General features: G+C 39.8%; 1 pseudogene; it reads left to right on the top strand.

Moving 5' to 3' along the window:
- The first annotated feature begins 5,511 nt into the window (after positions 1-5,511).
- Positions 5,512-7,080, top strand: LOC149144178 (ubiquitin-conjugating enzyme E2 22-like; annotated as a pseudogene).
- Positions 7,081-8,069: the final 989 nt, after the last annotated feature.

Below are 8,069 nucleotides of genomic sequence, written 5' to 3'. Positions count from 1 at the left end.
ATCTATTTTGTAGGCAAAGGATTCTTTGTTTTCCTATTTGAAAGTTCAGAGGACAGAGGCCTGATTTTCAGAAATGGGCCATACTTCATGGGGCCCCAAGGACTATACCTGAACAAATGGTCTACAGATTTTGACCCAGCGCAAGATGTGCCCAAGGCGGTTCCTGTTTGGGTGCGCCTCCCGCATCTTCCCCTGCATTGCTGGAATCAAAGCTCACTCCAGTCCATCGGAAATGCTCTTGGAAAATACATCGACCAAGCCCCAAGGAAGGACCAGTATTCCTATGCCCGGATCTGCGTGGAGGTCGATTTGGAAACAGGATTACCCGAAGCGATTCAGCTATCGGTGGCAAACTGGACACACATACAAGAGCTTGATTATGAACAGTTTCCCTTCAAGTGTCGTTTCTGTCACGAGTATGGGCATTTTGCTAGATACTGCAAAAAAAGAAGCGACGAGACAACAGAGAAGGAAAAAGAAGAACAATGGAAACAGGCAAAGAAGACAACATTCAACAGGCAGAGCAACAAAAACAAGGCTAAAGGGACAGAGAACACAGTAGAAAAGGGAAGCACAAGCAACCAAAATGCTGGAAGCAGTGAAGCAAAAGGCAAAGAGGGGGATAAAAACCCCTTTGAAATCCTCACGCCTCCTTCGGATCCTCCGGAAGCAGGGGAAGAAGAACCACCACAGCAGGAGAATATCGAAACTCTAGAACCAGGTAACACCCCAATCTCCTTCCCAAGCAACATTTCATCTCCATCATACGCAGATATAATCAAAAAAAAGAAGAAAACAATGGAGAATATGGGATCATCGGATGATGAAACACTAGAAAGATCAACAAAAAGGGCAGGACGAAGATCAAACAAGGAAACTAGAGAAGAGGAGTCAGAAAGACAAAAAACCCTCGGCAGTCAAGCTACCATCGAAATGACACTAGGGAGGAATATCAGGCCTAGGGCCTCCAAAGGAGGAGGGCCAACCCCTTCAAGTGGTAAATGATGCAGTTGATCTCTTGGAACTGTAGGGGTCTGGGTAATCCCAACAAGGCAGAGGCTATCAAAGACTTATTGAAGATGGAGACCGCGGACATCCTTATGCTCCAAGAGACCAAAGTAGAAGGGGAAACCCTTCTAAACACCAGTACTAAGAAATGGAAATTTGATTCAGGAAAGGCTGTTAGTGCAAGGGGCACAGATGGAGGATTAGGCACTTTATGGACAAAAGACTTCTCACTAGAACGATTCCTAGAGACTCAACATTGGATTTTTACAGAGTTGCGTCACACCGTAAGTAATCTTACCCTCGCTTTGTTTAACCTGTATGTTCCTGTGCATTATGAAGAAAAGAGAGAGTGCTGGAGGTCACTTATAGAATATATAGTGCAAATCAGTCCCACAAATTTAGTCATAGGTGGAGATCTGAATATAACTCTAGATCCCAAAGAAAAAAAAGGAGGGATACTGTCTAGAGATCCTTTCATCAATACAGTGGGCAATTTGATTTTGCAGTGGGATCTGGTAGACTTCAAACCAGTGAAAGGCAAATATACCTGGTCAAACAATCGAACCGGTGAAAATCATATCTCAGCCAGATTGGATAGGTTTCTTATAAGCAGCTCTTTAATGATGGGCAACAGAATAGTTTTTACCAAGATTCTTCCAAAGCTAACATCGGATCATAAACCTATCCTCTTATGTCTAAAAGAGGAAGAGGATTTAGGCCCCCTTCCATTTCATTTCAACCCTCTTTGGGCAGGCAAAGATGGGTTTTTAGAAACAGTTCAAGCAGCATGGAGGATAGAAGTTCTCGGTTCCCCTAGTTATGTGTGGGAGCAAAAAATGAAAAATACCAAAAAAGCACTTAAAGATTGGATAAAGAAATCCATGCAATCTCCCAATAAGCAGAGGAAGGAGGCAGTAATTCATTTGGAAGGAATACAACTGGAAATGGAGGAGAAAGAACCCTCTTCCACAGATTTAGCCAATGAAAAAACTGCTCAAAGGATGGTATACTGTTCTTTCATAAATGAAGAGGAATATTGGCGTTTAAAATCTCGAAGTCTATGGCTCAAATCCGGAGACAGAAATACCTCTTATTTTCATAGACAGTGCAGGGCCCGACTCTCACGCAATCACATAACAGCAATTACCAGCTCTAGTGGACAGATATATAAAGGTTTCACTCAAATCAAAGAAGCAGCTGTAAATCATTTCCAAAACCTTCTTAGAGCAGAAAGAAATGGGAATGAGGAGGATGAAGCAGAGTTCCTCACAACCATCCCAAATCTAGTCAGTGAGGAAGATAATGTCTCTCTGATGAGCCCAGTAACGGAAGAAGAAATAACCAGTATTGTATGGTCCATGGAACCAGATAAAGCCCCAGGCCCCGACGGTTTCACAATACACTTTTACAGAATTTGTTGGGAGATTATCAAAATTGATCTCTTCAGAATGATAAGAGGAGTCATGAGGAAAGCAAAAATGGGAGGTGGAATAAAATCCACATTTCTAGCTTTAATCCCTAAGGAAACAAATCCAAAATCCTTTGACAAATACAGGCCGATTTCTCTGTGTAATTCATCATACAAGATCGTGGCCAAACTGCTGGCAAACAGAATCAAACCACTTCTTCAAAAACTCATCTCTCCAGCCCAAGGAGGATTTGTTAAAGGCAGACAAATCTTAGATAATGTCATTCAAATCCAAGAGGCTCTTCATTCCAGCCACACACGGAAAGAACAAGGTATGATTATCAAACTAGATATGAGTAATGCTTTTGATCGTGTTAATCGTTCTTCCTTGCTCAGGGTTCTTGCAGCCTTTGGGTTCAGACAAGAATTCATAAACCTTATCAAAGCCTGCATTGAAAATATCTGGATCGCTCCAATGGTCAATGGGAGACCAACAGAGTTTTTTTCAGCCACCAGGGGACTGAGGCAAGGCTGCCCATTGTCTCCCTTCCTCTATATTTTGATGGCGGACTCACTAAGCAAAAAGTTGACACATGAGCAACAAAGGGGCACCATTCCTGGGATTAGAATCGTGCAAGGCGTCGCCCCAGTGAATCATGCGCTCTTTGCCGATGATTCACTCCTGCTCGGGGGCGCATCCATGAGAATCGCTAATTCCTTCAAGACAATCCTCCAAAAGTATTGTAGTGTTACGGGAGCTCTAATTAGTGAGCGGAAAAGCGCAGTTTACGGATGGAATACCGATCAACAAACAATTGAAAGGATAGCCAGTGGACTCGGGTTCAAAGGTTATGCAGAGTGGGATAAAATAAAGTATCTCGGTCTTCCGCTGACGATGGGGTCCAATCGTAATAATATGTGGGAGGAGGTGATCTCCAAGTTCAATAAGAAGATAGCAGCATGGGGCGGAGTCTGGCTAACCACAGGAGGCAAGCTCACTCTCATCCGCTCTGTACTTTCAGCTCTGCCTACTTTCCAAGCCTCCTTGTTGTTGGCTCCAAGGCAAATCGCAGATCAGATCTCCAGTTTAATGCGGAACTTTTTGTGGAATGGTGGAAAGGGGAACAGTAGCCGTTTCCATTTAGTTAATTGGGAAATGGTGAAGTGACCAATTGCTGAGGGAGGACTTCAAATTAGAGACCCCCAACAAGCAAATTTAGCCCTGGGTTGTAAACTTCTGTGGCAACTAATAACTGAGCCCAGACACCCAATCAGCCAGCTCTTAAATCTCAAATATCTCAGAAATCGGTCGATTATCTCCTTCAATCCAGCGTCTTCTCCTAAAGGAACACAGGCTTGGAGGCTTTGTTGTAAAGGGATAGATTTTTTCAGAACTCATTTGTACAAAATTCCAGGGAATGGCAAAAAAACATTTCTGTGGAGAGACCGAATCATGGGCCATCCACCACTCTCGGACATGAATGAAATCGCAGATATAAGAGTTTGGTTGAGATCAAAAGGAGTCAGGAAAATCGAGGACATTGCAGAGTGGGATAATGAAGGCAATTGGCAGTGCTGGACTTTGCCCAACACACCAGCGCACTTAAAAAATCAGTTAAATTATTTCATAGAAGAAATCACAGACTTTACTCCAGTGCATAAGGACGAGGAAGATTCATGGGGTTGGGGACCAACAGGGGTATACACAGCCAAACAAGGGTACATACAGATGCAAAGAAAAAAGGACTCTTTGCACCCGGAAGCAGTGTGGAAGCAGATCTGGGAAAGCTTCAGCATTCCGAAGATCAATTTCTTCTTCTGGACTTTGTTTCATAACAAAATCCTAACTGGAGACAATCTATGTAGAAGGAATATAGCTGGTCCACATCGCTGCGTGTTTTGTAAAAAAGCCTTGGAGACCTCAGCGCATATTTTTATTGAATGTGAGTATGCACAGAAGGCCTGGACTAGCTTCTTGGCTGGACTGAATGTAAGACCCCCAGAGCAATGTTCGATATCAGACATGTTTTTGTCTTGGAAAGATAGGTATCCCTACAGCATCGCAGCCAAATCCCTTTGGTACAAGGTGTGGATAGCAGCTCCAAAATATGTGTGCTGGAAGTTGTGGCTCTCCCGGAACGAAACTGTTTTTAATCAAAAAGAAACGCCAGCGGGAAATGTCGCAGAAAAGGCCAAGAAACTTCTTATAGAAACTCTAAGACAATCCAATGTCAGAGATAATTCCCTAAGAGATGAAGAGAGAGCATGGTTGGGTGACTTCACTTCTACAGCGAGTCTTTCTTCAATCATTCGACCAAAGCATAAGGAAAACTGGCAGATTCGAAACAATTTGGAAAGCTTTCAGAAGTGGTGGAAATCTCAAGGAAAATGCACAATCTTTTTTGACGGAGCCTCGAAAGGTAATCCAGGCAGGTCAGGAGCAGGGGGGGTCATTTATCTCCCGAATGGAAGAAAAGAGGAATTCAGCTGGGGACTCGGAATCAAAACCAACAACCAGGCTGAAGCTCTTAGTCTTCTAAAAGCTGGCCAGCTAGCCAGAAAAGAAAACCCAAGGGAAATCTTAGTGTTTGGAGATTCAGAATTGCTGATAAAAGCTCTTCTAAAAATGAAAGGGCTTAAGGATCCAGTTCTGAACAAACAGATTATAAGAGTGAACAGACTCTTGAAGGACTTCTCTTCAGTTCAAATTTTTCATATCCTCAGAGAATTAAACTCAGAAGCAGACAGTCTGGCAAATATTGGATGCAATCTAGAAAAGAACATGATAAGTATAAATGCAGGAGAACCGAGCATGGCAGCCATCCCTTAAAAGGGCAAGTCGATCTAGTAAAAGCAGAAATCATTCTGTTAGAAACAGAAAATGTAATACTTGATATGGCTTAGGCCACTCTTAAATAAAATATCCGTTTCGGTTAAAAAAAAAAATGTGGCCCCTTTATCTTGTCATGGCCAATGGTCTTTATTCCTTGACTATGTTATCTATTCCTTTTTCTTTCCACATTCCTTACTGAACTTGTCATTCTCAAGCCTTCAAGGTAAATGAGAGTTGTGAAATTCCATTTTACCTGCTAGATATGGAGGTTCCATCTGCCAAATCAGCAAGCGGATGTTTTCAGCCATTGCTAGAAGTTGAATTTCAGGCAATTGTACCAGTGGGACATGATAAAAATATTGACCTTACTGATGGATGATGGGGCCTTTTAGCTCATTATAGATACTGAATTATCTCTAGTAGAGATTTTCCTACAACTAAATTGGCATATTATGAATGTTTCTATCCCTTTTTCTCCTCATGCATAGATTTTTAGCATAAATTTGTTTTTTTTTTACTGCAGGGAAGTCCCTCTTCCTTTCAAAAGTAAAAACCTTACATCAGTAAATATTTGGGGCCTTTCATATCTTACTGGACCTTGCTATATTTAAACGTGCAGAGTTCTGATTAGTATTCAATTATACAATGTAAAACTCCAACATCCTGGATAGTGGTGAAAATTGCATGTAGGTTGTTATACTTCGAGTTGCTCACGATCAGTTAATATGGTTTTTGTCAGGCATAATTTTTTGTGATGCTTTCCATTTTGAAGTGGATCTTCATACGTAAATACATAAATATCTTTTGTTACAGGCTGAAAACGAGAACCTCCCACCTTTGGTGACAAATGAAATTACAAAGGAGCTGAATAGTCTTAACGAATCACCTAATGGAGGTATAAAAGTGGTGGTGAATGATGAAAAATTTTTCAATCACAATTGCAGACATTGAAGGATCAAGTACATTCTAAAAGAATAATCCAGAACAATGTAACATATTTTGCATGTTCTATGCTTGAGAAAGGGATCATTTTTTCATATTGCATTTATTGAAGCATTTGAATTCATGTTTTTTGCATGGTTATTACTAGATTTTTGGAATATGAGCTATATTTACATTTATTGATGCTTTTTCCTGTAGCTGGAACTCCATATGAATTTGGTGTTTTTCGAATGAAATTGGTTCCAACTCCTGATTTTCCAAACTCTCCTCCCAGAGGTAATTGTTGATCCTTATAATGATGCTTCATCCAATTTACATTATCTTAAATGGATATTATGTTTTCTTTAGATGTTTAGTTGCCTATAAGACATTCTTTTTATTTTTCTACTTACTGCTTATCTAAATCATCAAGTATATAAGGGGGATGCATGACTTGTAAAAACTGAGAAATAAACTTTGGCGTCTTTCAATAATTATTGGCTTGGACTACAGGGTATTTTTTCACAAAAACATTCCATCCTAATATTGCAAGTGATGGAGAGATATGTGTCAATACTCTGAAGAAGGATTGGAATCCAACCCTTGGACTGTGACACATTATTCTTGTATGTGTTCATCCACTTATCAATTTAGCTTATTTAAGGGTATGATGTGCTTATGTTACAAGAGGTACGATGTGCTTATGTTACAAACAAAATATATTGATATGGGTTTATTTTGCAGGCTCTATACAAGCATTCATGCTTTGAAGCCCAAATTGAAGAGTAAAGTGGCAATTTCAAAGTCTACTGCTTTATATGAAGGCCTAAAAAAATACCCTTGTGACCTCTCCTACCCACTTCTACCATGCCCAACAAATATGAGAATAATATTCAAGATCCAAGCATAAATTCCACTTCAACATAAGTTATAGGAGTTGATGCATCAACGGTTCATAAGAAGAAGGATCTAGCTTCTACCAGAGTGCACATTGATAAGAAAAAGTTCGATTCATTTTAGGAGGGCATGGTAGACTGTGAATTGTATGATATGTACTTTTCAACTAACAGATGAATATTCTAACACCAGGCTCTGTAATGTGTCTTAATAGTGGTCATAGGTTTTTCACAGTAGTCATAGGTTTTATGTAGTTCTTTTACAAAGCTTTTTCTGACCAGTGCTTAACAAGTTGACTTGGCTCTAGGTCTATGGAGTTGTTTCATAGATTCAATTTATTCTAGCATGAAGCACGATCCTAAACATGCAAGATTTGAGTTTGTAGAAGTGGACATTTATAGAGTTGGATGTACAAATATACTCTTGGTTGTATCGTCATCCCATAAACAACTGTTTGATGGAGATGTTTTTTTAAAAGCTATATCATAATATTTTCAGGCCTTGGCATATATTTGTTGTTTAGATTTAAACTGTGGAATGGTTGGAAATTTGGAATTTGGTTTTTGATGGTGCACAACCTAGATATTTTGATTTTATGTTATATAGTCGAGAACTTTCAAGTGCAATATAGTTAGATAAAGAAACTTTATTCTTCATTATGGGGTAGATATACAAATTTAGTGTTGTTTATAGAGAGCCTATCTTTTTTCACGCTATTTCATGTTGTTGTGTATCTAGTTCGTGTTTTGAGTCTTGAGAGTATGATGTTTGTTTACACCATAGTGTTTAACATAATTTTGCTTGGTTAGTCCAAGAGCTTGATTCTTCTCAAGGCTTTTACACTAGATCAGACATTGTAGGTGGCACAATTTTTATGAAACATCCTTGTATGATTGTTTTTTGTGTTGCTACAGTAGTGGTTGAATTCTATTGGAAGGTCACCCACTTGCATTTGTTGTTAACAGTAAGAATATCATAGTTTTAGACTATAGTATATTGTTT

The sequence above is a fragment of the Pinus tabuliformis genome, chromosome X (genome assembly GCF_031772625.1).
Source record: "Pinus tabuliformis cultivar Carrire ecotype Pingquan chromosome X, CPIR1, whole genome shotgun sequence".
In the NCBI taxonomy this organism is placed as follows: Eukaryota; Viridiplantae; Streptophyta; class Pinopsida; order Pinales; family Pinaceae; genus Pinus; species Pinus tabuliformis.
Note: the sequence above shows the minus strand (reverse complement) of the source record. Positions and strands in the feature narration are given on the sequence as shown.